General features: G+C 41.3%; 1 protein-coding gene across 6 annotated transcripts in view; it reads left to right on the top strand.

Annotated features, from left to right (window-relative positions):
- The window catches only part of FOXN3 (forkhead box N3), an 884,367-nt gene that overhangs the window by 364,531 nt on the left and 505,309 nt on the right, over positions 1-14,527 (top strand). The gene's annotated exons all lie outside the window — the stretch shown is intronic.

Raw genomic sequence — 14,527 nt, 5'->3', positions numbered from 1 at the left:
ACAGGGAATAAACAGAAGATCTTCTTCAATGTTTTTAAGATGAAGAAGCACAAAGTCGACGGTTATTTGGTCTGATCTATGAAAGTCAGTTTGGAATCAAGGATGATACCTAAATTCCTCACTTTCGATACTGGCATTGGGAGAGCACCGAGGGTCTGTGGCCACCATGCGTTATTCCAGAAGAAGTGTCCCTTCCAAAAAGGAGGACCTCCATCTTTTCGGAGTTCACTTTGAGACAGTTGCTGCTCATCCAGTTGACTATCACTCTCATACAGTTGATGAATTGAGAGGCCTCTTCCTCAGTGTTACTAAAGATAGATACCATGCTTTAGGTATCGTCAGTATAAGATAGGAGGTTGTTGAGAATCCATTCTTCATGGGAGCCCCATCATTTTGCCCTTCTCCCACAATATGTCATTTCATCAGTACTCAAGGAGGTCCTGAGGCTAATTGAAGAGGGTCAGAGATAAAACTCTTGGAATATCCTGAGCTTAGTTGGAGACACTCCTCCTCCTGGTGTCCCTGGTGAATAGCGAAAAGTAGTAAAGGTGTAAAAGTTTATTTATACCTGGGTAAATCTACACATGTAAATAGGGTGCATAGCCTTTTGTTTAACAAATCAGTGCATTCTGGGAGTTGTAGTCTTTATTTTGCTCAAAGGCCAGAAGTTGTACTGACAAACTAGATAAAAATAATTTTAAAATGATAGAACCAGATTGAACACATGGGACCGTATTCACAAACATAAAATGTATATGTGTAAATGTACTCACATGTAAACCTTCTACTTTGCAGTAGCTACACTTTGCAGTAACTTTACACTTTTTTCCTTTTCTCCATTTCCGAGTGTACAGTTACCCCATAGTTTAGACTTGCTTCCCTCTACGCCCTGAATTCAGGGGGTGGAGCCTCCTTCAACAGGCTTTATGGGTGCTAAACAGTGACACAGGATGGCAACCTCCTTTACTGACAGAAGCATCTCACCAGCCTTCCTCAGCTAAGGCCTCGCCACATTTAGAGCTGGTAAAATGTCTGGTGTATTAGACACACCGGCAGACAGACAATCTTTTAATCTTTAGACGATTCATAAAAAACTAATCATAAAAGCACAGCAATACAACTTAAATATTTAAGAAATATATTAGAATATAAAGTACACCATTATAGGTCAGCAAAACGCACTTAAAAAAACATATTAAGAAGCAGACAGAACCAGATTTAAAAAAGCAAAGATACATACGATTGGTGAACCTAACATCTTTCAGAGGAACAAAAACTGGTGTACATTTAACAAAGTGTGGCTCAATGGTTAGAGCGGCAGACCCTGATGCAGAGGTCTAGCCCGGGACCAGGGTTCAATTCCCCGCCTCGGCGGGTCTTGGGCTCAAAATTCCACGGACCTGATAATTCTCGCCTCGGTGCCTATTCCAATCATGGAGTCCCACTCTGCAACTCTGGGCAATAGCTTGCTCAATCTCCACAACGGCCCCCACAACGCTAAGGATGCCTGGCCTCCACCTTGGGGTGCCCAGGAGTGGACACCTCACAGGGAAAGCCAGGATGGGTTCCACAGCGGTATTCGTACAAGCGCCTTGAGACCCTTGCGGGTGAGTAGTGCGCTATACAAGTATCAATTTACATTTACACGCATCAACAGTTGTCTGCCAAATTGATTGTAAAATGAGCAAAAAAGAAAAAGTGCAAAAAATGATGTATTAATTACTAGGAGCCTGTAAATTTGGGATATAATTTTATCACCTGAATTGGTTGTTGTAGTTTTCTTCACGTGGAGTAAGTTCAGCAAGGCCAGACTGGCCGTAGCGGGCATCGGGCGTTTCCCGGGAGGCCGGAAGGTAGGGCGGGGGGGATAGGCGGTTTCCCTGTGGTGGGGGTTGGTTTTGTTACTGGGGGTTGGTTTTGCAGTAGTGTTTCAATATCTGCCAAATGTGCACTTATTAATTACAAGGAGGTGTGACACTGAATAGTACATTCATATGGCCATCATACCAAGTCCAGAATTATATTGCGATTTACAGCATTTATTCATGGATGATATGATATGATAACAAGATTTATACAGCGCACAGCTACTCAAAATAGTGTCCCGGTGCTGAAATCAGGCTACCTACACAGCAATGATCATCCTGTTAACCTTGTTGAAAGAGCCACGTTTTTAGTTTTTTCTTAAAAGTGTACAGTTCCATGGTGGTCCGTAGCTAAGAAAAGGACCTGCCGCCAATTCTGGCCTAATGAATTTTAGGAACTCTATGAAGTCGCTCGGAGGTGGAACGTACGTTTCTGGAAGGGACATAGTCATGAATCCTCTCTCTCAGATAACCGGCTCCAGAACCGTGCAGAGCTATGTGAACTAGGATTAAGGATTTAAAGAGAATTATTTTTTTGATAGGAAGCCAATGAAGAGCTTTCAGATGTGAGGACATGTGTGTTCTCGGGGGAAGATTAAGTGGAATACGGGCAGCCGAATTCTGCACCACCTGAAGTCTACCAAGAAGGTACTCTGGGAAACCCAAGTATAATGTGTTCCCGTAGTCCAATCTGGAAGTTATAAGTGTTTGAATTACCGTTCTCTTAGTATTGTCCAACAGTAAGGGAAGGAATTTTTTGGGGGTAACAGCTCAAAGCAGGAACCAACGAGTACCTGGATTTCTGGTTGACAGGAAAGGGCACTGCCGACTTTGATTCCAAAGTTCCTTACAGTACTTTGTTGAGGGCCAGAGAGGTGGGCATCCTTTGGCAGACGGTCCTCCATAAATCTGGTGATGTTGGGCCAAAAAACACGATCTCTGTTTTATCCGGAATGCATTTTAATTGGTGGATATACAACCAGTAAACCCCTTACAGAAGCAATTGTTGATGACTTCACCATTGAGATCTTCTCTATTACCACTGGAGAAGAGAAGCTGGGTATTGCAAGCATAAGCGATTACCTTAGCCCCTAATTTCTCAGCTAACAAAGCTAAGGGTGTGAGATATATATTGAACAAAGTGGGGCTGAATGCTGAGCCCTGAGGCACTCCAACCGTTAACTCATGAGTGTTGGAAGAAAATGGGGGCATCCAGACCACATGGCTTCTTTCATCTAAAAAGAAAAAAGAGCCACTTTAGGGCTAGGCCATTGATCCCAATAGCTTGGAAGAAGTCTCTGATGGGGGACAGTATTGAAGGCCGCCGATAAGTCCAACATGATCAGGACGACCTTCCCCTATTGTCTAGAGAGCACTTTATATGCTCAGGGACCTCTAACAGGGCCTTCTCAGTGCTAAAATGAAGTCTGAAACCTGACTGACTTAGGTGCAAAAGATTATTCCAATCCAGATATTGTGAAAGTTATGGATTAACATGTTTCCAACCCTTTTGAAAAAGCAAGGAGAAGGGAAATGGGTCTGTAATTTGCTGGAACCTTGGGATCCGCTGTAGGTTTTGTAAGCAGCAACAACATTTTAGCACTATTCCATTGCACTGGGACCGTGCCAGATGACAATGAGGTATTCAGCACTCTATTTGCAATAGGGTTAATGACTTGACCTGCTTTGGCAAGAATCAAGGGAGGGCATGGGTCAAATGGAGACCCTGATGTACGGCTCTTGATGGCCACCAATGAATTCTTTAGGGAAATAGGTTGGAAGTTAGGAAGGGTTGGTATCCCAGGAATAGTCTTAGTTACTCCTGCTGTCTCAGGAGACTTAAGCTTACTGTCTCAGGAGACTTACGCTTACTGTCTCAGGAGACTTCCGTCCCGTAGAAAACAGCTAAGCACAGAGAGAATCTTACCAATAAATAATGCAAGGTTTATGATGGACTTATTTTTGTAGAGGATTAAGCATTTTTGGGAGTGAAACTATTTTACCATCGCTGTGGTTCTCCTAATGGAAAGAGGGAGGTGGGCCCTAGAGAGGAAGGTCTGGCCTGAGGGAGCCTAAGATAGGGATTATATTTCCAGCCCAGCAGTCTAAGGCCTTCAGCAATACAAATATGCATAGTCATCGAACCACCGGTAAATCGTGAACCCAGGTTTCATCGAACACCAGCCCCCATTCCAGAAGACAGCCGATTTGGACAATTGACTCAGAACCCGGAGTACGACCAAATTGATCTATTTGTTAACAATGTCAATATGAGTATGCTATTTAACCCCTTGCATGCTGGTGACGAACCCCAGCCGTCACCCTCCGCGGTGCTCGTGTGCGGATGACGGCTGGGGTTCGTCACGGCCCCGCCCTGTTCGTTTGTTTACCGCACAGCGGCGGAAACGGGCCAGCATCGAAGAGGTTAATGTCATCAGTTTCAAAAGTACTGCTTAAAAGAAGAACTTTTTACCTTTAGTTTAGTTATTATAGAGAAACAATCCAAGCATATAATTGTAGAGCAGGCACCAAGAGAAGGAAACTCTTATTCGTGGGATATACATAGAACAAGTACACCCATAATGTTGCAAAGTAGCTGCATTGTTTAACTCTCAGACCAAAACATGTAAAACATTTAACTAACAACTGCGTCCTTTACATCCAATGGCTTTTGCTCCCAAAACAGATTCAGTTTGGATTCACTATTAATGAACAAGGAAATGGGCTATTACTGATTGTTTATGAAGGGAATGCAGATTCAATGTTATAATTCTTGTACTGCATCTTATTTTGAAATATGTTTTAGATAGAGAATACATATATATGTATCATGTGAAATGATTACCCTTAAAACACAGATCTTTTCTTTTGGTAAATAATTGCACATGGTTGAGTATTCTCACCACACAAAGTGCAATAATTGGGACCAGTGGTCGAAAATAAGTTCAAGTGATTCTCCCTAAGAGCATACCACTGGGGCTTCTTTGATTGATATTGACTGGTTTTGACTAAGCGTTGTACAGTTCCAGGTTTCTCCTAATTTCGTTTCAAAGTAAAAAGTGTTGGCGATGTACACAAGACTGCCACCTCTAACACTTTGATGGACCTCGAATTAAGGCAAGTAACAACAGTGAAGTATTTATTCATTTTACTTTACCCTCTTTTACAATCACCCCAAAGGCAACAATAACGTTCTTCATTGTTGTCAAGCTTCCCCACCACAAAATTCCCTTTTTCTTCCTTTGCTTTTACCTGTGCTGAAATGTTGTCATGGCTGTTTCTTTGTATAGGCCACAGATGTTCAGTATGGTGCCACTGCAGAACAGGGAAGCAGGATTGTAGCTACATGCATGTGGAAAGAAAGGAGGGGGAAGTGGAAGAAATATACTGTACATATCATGCCAACATACTTTGAGACAGACTGCCCTTTGGTATGCTACTGTTTGCATGAGAGACTTGTGAACCTGTAAGATAACATGGCGCTAATATTGAGCATGAAATATCGGCCCATACGCTCATGTGTGATGTTAGTGAAGGACAGATAGCGGCATTTTCCTCCACAAGTTGTATTTAAAAGTGAGGTGGTACAATGTCAAGAATGAATCAGTCATCTTTTGAGTAATCTACCTATGAGTAAGCGTTCATTAAAGTGATCCTGCAAAGTTCCCATTGAGTAAAGTAATTGTATTGCTCCATTGCTTCCCCCTAAATAGAAGGAGTGCTAATTTTGTTCCTAAAATAATGACATACAAAATCAAATATTACTAGCAAACATAGGGAGTTTGTGCAATAGCCCCTGAGAAGAGTAGATGTGCAGGGTGCTTTAAAATGTTTCAAAATAAATACGTGGCATTTCACATATTGGGCACAATTCACAAAGTAATTTGCACTTGTAAATCAGATTTTTAAACACAGCAGGCTTTATTTAGGAGTGCAGGGTCTTCACGAAAGGTGTCTTTGCACGCATAATTCTATGTATTCCTGTGTACACACAAGACATCTATTTCCTTGATAGCCTCTCCTATTCAGGGGTATGGTCAGTAAAATATTTTGTCCTTTCAGAATGAAATATCGCTGCAAAAATATTTCCAATAACCAGGAAGTTCCGATGTGTGTGGGCAACTATTTTTTTTTTTTGCAAGGCCATTCCCCAGTCACACTCGCTTTACAGGACTGAATCCTAAATTTCAGGCGGTAAAAAATCGGTCATAATACTAGATTTTGCCTATTTGGAAATTGTTTCTGCTGGCATAAATTTCTGCCTATCGTATTTCTGTGAATTGTACCCTTTGTTAGTAGAGATACTTTATTGGTCATCATGTATGCTTAGTAACGTTACATAATATGTTTACATGGTATGGTTTAAAGTACATACAATGTTCATCAAGTGCAACACTGATCTATATTGATCTAAGTAATTTTATTGCTCCATTGCTTCCCCCTAAATGGAAGGAGTGCTAATTTTGTTCCTAAAATAATGACATACAAAATCAAATATTACTAGCAAACATAGGGAGTTTGTGCAATATCCCCTGAGAAGAGTAGATGTGCAGGGTGCTTTAAAATGTTTCAAAATAAATACGCGGCATTTCACATATTGGGCACAATTCACAAAGTAATTTGCACTTGTAAATCAGATTTTTAAACACAGCAGGCTTGATTTAGGAGTGCAGGGTCTTCACGAAAGGTGTCTTTGCACGCATAATTCTATGTATTCCTGTAAAATATTCACAAGACATCTATTTCCTTGATAGCCTCTCCTATACAGGGGTATGGTAGTAAAATATTTTGTCCTTTCAGAATGAAATATCGCTGCAAAAAGGTTTCCAATAACCAGGAAGTTCCGATGTGTGTGGGCCACTTTATTTTTTTTTTTTGCAAGGCCATTCCGCAGTCACACTCCCTTTACAGGACTGAATCCTAAATTTCCGGCGGTAAAAAATCGGTCATAATACCAAATTTTGCCTATTTGGAAATTGTTTCTGCTGGCATAAATTTCTGCCTATCGTATTTCTGTGAATTGTACCCTTTGTTAATAGAGATACTTTGTTGGTCATCATGTATACTTAGTAACGTTACATAATATGTTTACGTATTATGGTGTTAAGTACATACAGTGTTCATCAAGTGCAACACTGATCTATATTGATCTAAACAATTTTCAGATAAAATGCAAGCAGAAAACATCACAAACACTTTGTTGTGATTTATTTGCTATGACTAGCAATTTTGCTTTAAGAAAGGATGACCAAATAATGATAATTAGCATGCTCTTAATTGCCATTCCTAACTTAATATCAAAAAACCTACTACCTGCCATCTTTCTTTGACTTATCTAACAGGCCATAAAACATCGAGGGAGCCTTCAAGTGCCACAACTATCGAGACCCTATTCTGTGGAGGACTGTTCACACTGTAAAAAACAATCTTTCTAGTCTTAGTGGATAGCCACATATGTTCTCTATTCTTCTGTGGTTGAACAGACTCCTTCCCGAACGGGCATGGTCCATTTATATACTTACACAATGTTAGCAAATCCCTGCTTGGCCTCTTTTTTTAAAAAAGAAAGTAACTCCAGGAGGTTGATACAAAGCAGATGTAGTCTGGCAATTACTATTGTTCATGATAACTTATTTCATAAAATCAGCGTTTGTGTTTTTTTGCAGCAACCTTACATGTTTTTTTTCAGGCGACTGAATGTCTGAAAAGGGGTTTTTCCATAGTGCTTCAAGACAGTCTGGGCCATCTTGGGTCACTTTCCTGGAGTGGGCCCAAACCCACAAATTCACTTTCCATGCAGATGCGAATCCTTCCAGTGGGGTCTTTGATGTAATGGGGTAGTGGTGAAAAATGAAGCTTCCCTATGTACAAACGATGCCACTGGCGCGCAGTGTTTTCATCCAGATGTTGGATGGTGCTGAGTTGATGTAGCTGTTTTAAAAATGACATGGTTCTGAGGTTTTGATAATTGCTTAGATGTTGGAAAATAGATTGCCTCGTGCACATGAGAGCTTAGTCAGCATATCTAATAGAATTCAGAAACGAATACTGTATTGTAAGGCAGGGCTAGTATATGCCCAGGGTGGCGGAAGCCATGCCATATTTTCATGTTAACCTCCAACATTGTAAATACTCATAGTATAGATTCATGGTTTCTAATTTATTTTCTGAGACCATCCTGAATATTTGACATTGATCTTGAAACCTACAGTAGCCACGTATTTACTCTATATAATAATTCCATTTTAAAATGAGATATAGTGGATATTTTTGAACAAGTTTCGTTTGACCTAACACTCAGAAAGGTTCACACCGAGTTTACCATTTCCCTCATACATCCAAGAGGCTCTTCATCTAATTGAACCATGTACAAATAAAGACTGCAAGAAAATCAAATTAATGATGCTCACTTTTCTGCAATGTCAGGGACATAGCCAGGTACAATTACATCAGGAAACTTTGTATCCTCCAGTTCCTGTTGGGAGAACGACCTTCATGTAAACCTGCCTCCTGAGTAGCCTGCTGGCAACGGGAAACATCATTTACTACGAAGTCTTTACCACGAATGACTTTTAGTACGAGTCACTTACCCCGCAAACGTCTTTTCAACGCGGGTGCATTCCACGATCGTCATCACCACGCAAAGTTCTTTCCTTCCAGTCTTCGTTCTCTCGTCCTGCTCCTTCATAATTAATAAAAGGGAACTATAAAAAAACAAGGGGGGCTGAGGGGGCTTGGGGGGGGGGGGGCTGGGGGGGGTCTCCCCCCCAAAAAAATAACAAGCTGATAAAAAAAAAACGGACAAAAAAAAGATATTAAGTGCCTCCCCAGCGACGTGACATGTACGTCATTATAGTAGTCCTATCTCTATTTTTTCTAAACGTTTTTTGACGCTCGTTTCCGTGAAGGGCAGTGGAGAGGTGAGATAAGGATAAAATGTTTATACATAAAAAATTAAAAATAAAGCGCATTGTAAATTAAAAATGTTTTAATAAAAATGTAATCTGTAGTATTGTTTTTTAATAAATATCGATATTTTGCTTTGTTAGGCAGTTTTGAGATAATTTTTTGTAGCCTATCAGTATCATTATGTAAATTTAGAAGGGACGTAAGAGGTTAGTTAACGTAAAATTTGCGGAGTAGAATCATGCGTTATGAATTGCTGCGTGGTAAAGACACATGCGAAGTAAAATTCGCGTGGTAAAGCCATGCGTGGTACAGGTAAGCGTTGTAAAATCATATATTCGCTGGCAACAGTGTAGCTTGGTCTTCTTCAGAGGAGTGAAGTGCCACTGAGTGGTTCAGGTGCCACCTGTTGATTGGTTGTCAAACAATTTCCAATCCAGTTCGCTCCTCCCTCTACAATTCTCCCAAATTAATTTAAGCATAATACGCGCCCAGCAAATTCATCACAATAGAGGCTTTCATGTATTATTATACCATCGGAGGAAACTATGGGGCATATTTACAAGGAGTTAAGGCCACCAGAATGTCACTTTTTTTACAACGTGCTGGTGGCGTTAACTCCTTCGCCTTATTTACAAGGCAGCATTAAGCCACTTAACTTGTCTTAACACCGCCTTGTAAATAATGCCCCTATTCATGCAGCACTTAGCGTGAAAGGGGCGTGTAATGAGTGTTGCAGTGGGCGGTCCGCTGCAACACCCATTGTTTTTGATGCTGTCCCATATTGACAAGGTATGGGGCTGCACCAAAAATACTGCCAGGGAATGCCTGGTCTTAAGCAGGCGATACATGGAGAAATGTTTTATTTCTCCTGGTATTTAGCTCTTTCAAAGTGTGCTGCATTCTGCTGCACACATAGATAGAGCAAATCACCTATAAAGATTGTTTATGTGCAGGAAGATGTCCCTTCGTGAACATAAACAATCGCCCCTGCTGCGCAGGCACCGTAGCAAAATGGCACTAGGGTGCCTGCTCTGACACTAGGCAACTTTTTTAGCGCTTAGGATAATGCAGGGGTGTGCCACATTCTTGTGAATATGGCACATCTCTGCCTTATGAAACTGTTGGCGCGAGGCATTACCAATTTTGGCGTAACACCGCGCTCCGCCAGTTTCTTGTAATTATGCCCCTATGAGTATTCATAAAACGGTTCTCGTCTACAAATGAATTTAAGAAGGTCCATTGTCAATAGTCTATAATGATAGATTTTCTGCCCATTCATTGAATTTAAATACTACATTAAAGAAGAGATTGGCGTGAAAATGTATAATTAGAAGGTTGATAATCTGCTCAGCAGCACTGGATGATGTATCTACAATGCCTTACATCTATTCCCACATCTCTTTGTTCATAACTTGCAATTCAGGGCTTAGAAAGAGCATTAGGTGTATTCAATTATCATAGAATTTCTGTAGAGCCACCCCCACTTAGAGACCATGTATCAGAGTACTTTAGGAGTTTATTAAAACGTTTAAAATGCGCAAGCAGATATTTTAGTAGCAAAGGTGGAGGTACATATCTGAGTCTAAGTAGTATGAAGGCTCCTCCAAGTTTGTTGTTCGTGGTGTGATGGCTAGCATCAATTTGTCAGACATGTGGTGGTTTGCTTTTATTGTGGGGACTTTTTAGTTGCCTCTGTTCTGGGGATGGTTTTACGCCTGTCATATTGTGAACAGCTATGTTTTGATCCTAGTATTTACAGATTTGTATACAAAGGGATGCAGGGGCTTTGTGTCTTCTTAGGGCTATTTGATTGAGAATATGTGCCGCTTTATATTTTTATTTTGCAAATGGGAACTTGTAGTGCCATGGGTGTTGACTGTCCATTTCATACAATGACCCTGAACGCTTTTGTTTGCTGGCTCATTGGGCATTTCCACTTAGTGACTGTTGGGTAAGCTCTTGAAGGAAATCAGTTGATCTACAAGGAGCTGGTGGAGTTCTAAGAGAATTAGGTTGCTGGTAAATTAGTATAATCTGGGGAGCGTCAGCTTTGGGGGAGGACATTTTTCAAGGAGAATGCAGGTTACTTGATTAATAGTGAAAAACAACAAAGGAGTGACTTCGTGAAAGAAAGGAAAGAACCTAGGAGAAGAACAACCTCGGTTCCATTGATTGTGTGGTAATGGTTAAATAAGCCAGTACCCCCTTGTGTGTTGTGTCTTAGTCCTAATCTAAGTGATACTGACTGTTCCACTAATATACCGTCTGGTACACGGCTCACCCCCTGGAGGTAACAATCTGCAATGGAGGAGCTTTATTCTTTTTGAAGGACCCTCACTCACCACTAGTTGGTGACATGCTTCATCATCGGGTCCCCGCTAGGGTGACCGAATATCACCCTAGCGTGCTACAATGCCTGATTACAGCGGAGCGGGATGTGGTGAGTGGAACAGTGCCCAAATTAGAAGTGACTATACGTGATGTGTTAGTGCAATATAAAAAATGCGTAGGTTGTAACCTGGTCAAAATTTTTTTTAATGATGGTCAACCCGCATTGGTTAAAAACATAGTGAGCGGACTAAGCAAGGTTCTGAGTTAGGGAACCCGAGTCCTAAAAATTGGTCGACATGTTTCTGCTGTTTTTTAGTGCTTTTTGCTCAGCATTCTTCAGGACCTACTATCTAGTCCTCCGGTGGTGTGCGCGCGCTAAGGCGTACCCTCCCGAGAGGCTCTAAATGTGAAAAAACAAATTATATATAAAAAATGTGTGAAAAATCACACATCAGTAACCATGTTCATCTCATGCCATTTGCAGAAACAATCATAGCAACCTGTAAAGAAAAAGACAGACAATGACACATAATCGGATCTCGGATTCAGGTCCAATGAACTAGAAGAAGCTGCATTAAATGAAGCTCATATGTTTTATGTCACACACGGGATACGGATCATCCTTAAATAAAGATGGTGTGTCCTTTAACTTATGTAGAAAGGTGCAAATTATTTCTAGATTATGAGATAATATCTCAACAGATCCGGCCAACTTTGCCAGTGAATTGCGGGGCAAATCGCATGCACATCCTGCTATTAACTTCAGCAGGACTAGCCTTGTACATATGGTTGAATCGTCTTGTATTGGTAACTACAGTCGAGTGATAATTTACGAAAATCCGTTTTTATAGGTCATGCAAATAATACAAAACCAAAGAGCTCTCAACTCCCAAATCAAAGGAAGACAGTGTAAAAATGCTCTAATTCATCAAGAATCTAAAGTTCCTCACAAAAAACGGGACATAAACATGCCCCTTCGGTGAGGGTGACGTGGGTATGATTCACGCGGTGGCTTTCTACAGAGAGAAAAAAGAGAGGAGGAGGAGGCGTGCATCAATCTACCCAAATCAGCAGAAGAAATAGCGTGGGAGGCACGAAAAGTGTTAGAATGATCGAATAAAACGTACTTCTGCACTCGCGGCTCCCCGCCCGCAACCTACTTTCTGGTCAGGTCCCTCCCGGAAATGGTTGTTCCGCAGGGAAGGCAGGCCCGTGCTCATAAGTCGGCCTGAGTGGCTCAGAGCACACCACGTGGGGTTATAGAGTCACGTGGTGCGGTCCGTTGCTTGAGTCTTTAAAGGGATATACTACTTCGATATATTTAAAGGGAAAAAGGCTTTTACAGTAGCACTGTAGTACGAGTTCGAGCCCCGGTGCCAACACTTATATCCATAACGTGCTGCAAATGCGAGTATTATCGTAGAGCCCTAGTTAGTTGTATGCACTCACTTAAAAGGATTACCTCAAGTGGAAATGGGAGAAAGACTGCATTGTTGAAACCGGAGTCATCCGTGTGTTGCTCACGCATTGAGCGTGTTCTCAATATGAAGTAACAAAGTCTGATGTTTTGAAGGAAATAGCAGAAAAAGGACGGGCCAAAACATAAAACTACTCCCCAATAAGACATTCACCAATTTCTCAACCCAGATCTCGTATTGAGAGACGATGAATGTCCTATGTGTGTCTTAGTGTAGATGTTCACTGTTACATAGTTAGGAGGTTACGTCATAGGCGACAACAGACCTGGTATGATCTCTTATCTTCGTAGGACACTCCCCCATGGTATATCATCATTGAGGCCGACCCTATTTGTTCCAAGGCGATACACCCAACGTTGCTCTCGTTCAAAAAGTGACGCCTCGGACCCATATTCTTGATGTTCTAGAATGGTCCATTGTAAGTCATTAGGGGTATGACCAGCATGTATTAGCCCGGGGTCTAGGAGTGTCCACTCATACCCTCTCTCTCTTGTTGCTGATACATACTTGATTAATAGGTCAGAAGCAAGAGAAGTTACACATTGGATGTGAGTTTTGACCTTTGCTGCGCAAATCAGTGTTTTATAATTTTCTAGTTATATGCTCATTAAAATGTTGTGGTGTTGTTTGCATATGTCTAGACCAATCATCCGGCATCAGCTGCTCCCATCCGTGGTCCTAAAGATAAGCCTTCATATCATGGTGTAAAGTGATGTTGTGGTAGAGAGGGCAATGCTATTGAAAATTGTGATGTGGTTAAGTATAACAATTGTATAGCATAGGGTGATGTGTTGTGCAGTGTTGTGGAGTTAAGTTAGATTCTGTGGTGTGGTTGTGTCCTATTTATCCTACTGCAATGTATGGTGAAGCACTGCAGACAGATGTAATGTGATACGCTGTATTGAAGGAATGGCTGATGTGGTGTTGAGCTATACGTTGCATATAGTTTGTTTTGGTTTGCTGTGGTTTCTGGTGTGCTATGATATTGTGGCGTGGTTTGGTATGATGTTGTATGGTGTGGTGCAGTGTGATATTGGACTGGTTAGTGGGAAGTGTTGTGGTAAAGCATGGTGTGGTGAAAAGCTGTAGCGGGATGGTGCAAGATGGTGTGATCTGTGGAAATGTCTTGTAGAAGTTTTATGATTTGATTAGATGAGGTAGTATTGTCTGATGTATAGAGGCTTGTGAGTTTATAGGGACTGGTATGGTTTGATGTGGGTGGAATTCTGGAGTGTGGCATGGTGTGCTGCATTGTGCTAATAATTTGTTTGATTTAGAGTATCTTGGTGTGATATGGCACATTGTTATTATGTAGTGGTGTAGCATATTACTCCTGGTATGATGTTGCGTATCGAATTAAGATGTGGTCTGGTGTGAGATAGTGTGATATGGAAAGTTTGTTGTGGTGTAGTATGGTGTGATGTTATGTGATTGGGGTGTGGTGTGCTGTGTAGAAAAGTGTGAGATATGGTTGTATGGTGATGGTCTGAGGTGGCATGTTTGGGAGAATGCTCTGTGGCATTATGTGGTGTGGTCCATTAAGACTTGGTGTGGCGTAATGTGGAATGGTGCAGTGTGCGACTGGTGTTATATTTTGTATGTAATAGTGTGATGTGATTGACACATGTACAATAATCAAAAATAGAATGGACACTAGTTTCTACAAAACCATTGGTTTGTACTTCGGGAACCCTCATAGACGACCTGATTTACTGTGGTGCGGTATATCTTTTATCCGCCTCATCAGGTGTCGTGGCGTATTCATCGGGTAACCGAATAACGTGCTGGGTGCCAAGCCTCACCCGAGGCTGCCTCCGGTATAGGTAGAAGTGTCCAGAAATGATACCATAGGAGGTTTAGAAAAGTAGATAAAAATAGTGGCTAGTGCAGAAAAATTTTTTTATTAAGAGATAGTTTCTAGACACTATAGATAAAATTAGATCG

Source organism: Lissotriton helveticus, chromosome 9 (assembly GCF_964261635.1).
Source record: "Lissotriton helveticus chromosome 9, aLisHel1.1, whole genome shotgun sequence".
In the NCBI taxonomy this organism is placed as follows: domain Eukaryota; kingdom Metazoa; phylum Chordata; class Amphibia; order Caudata; family Salamandridae; genus Lissotriton; species Lissotriton helveticus.
This window is presented reverse-complemented; position numbering and strand designations above follow the sequence as displayed.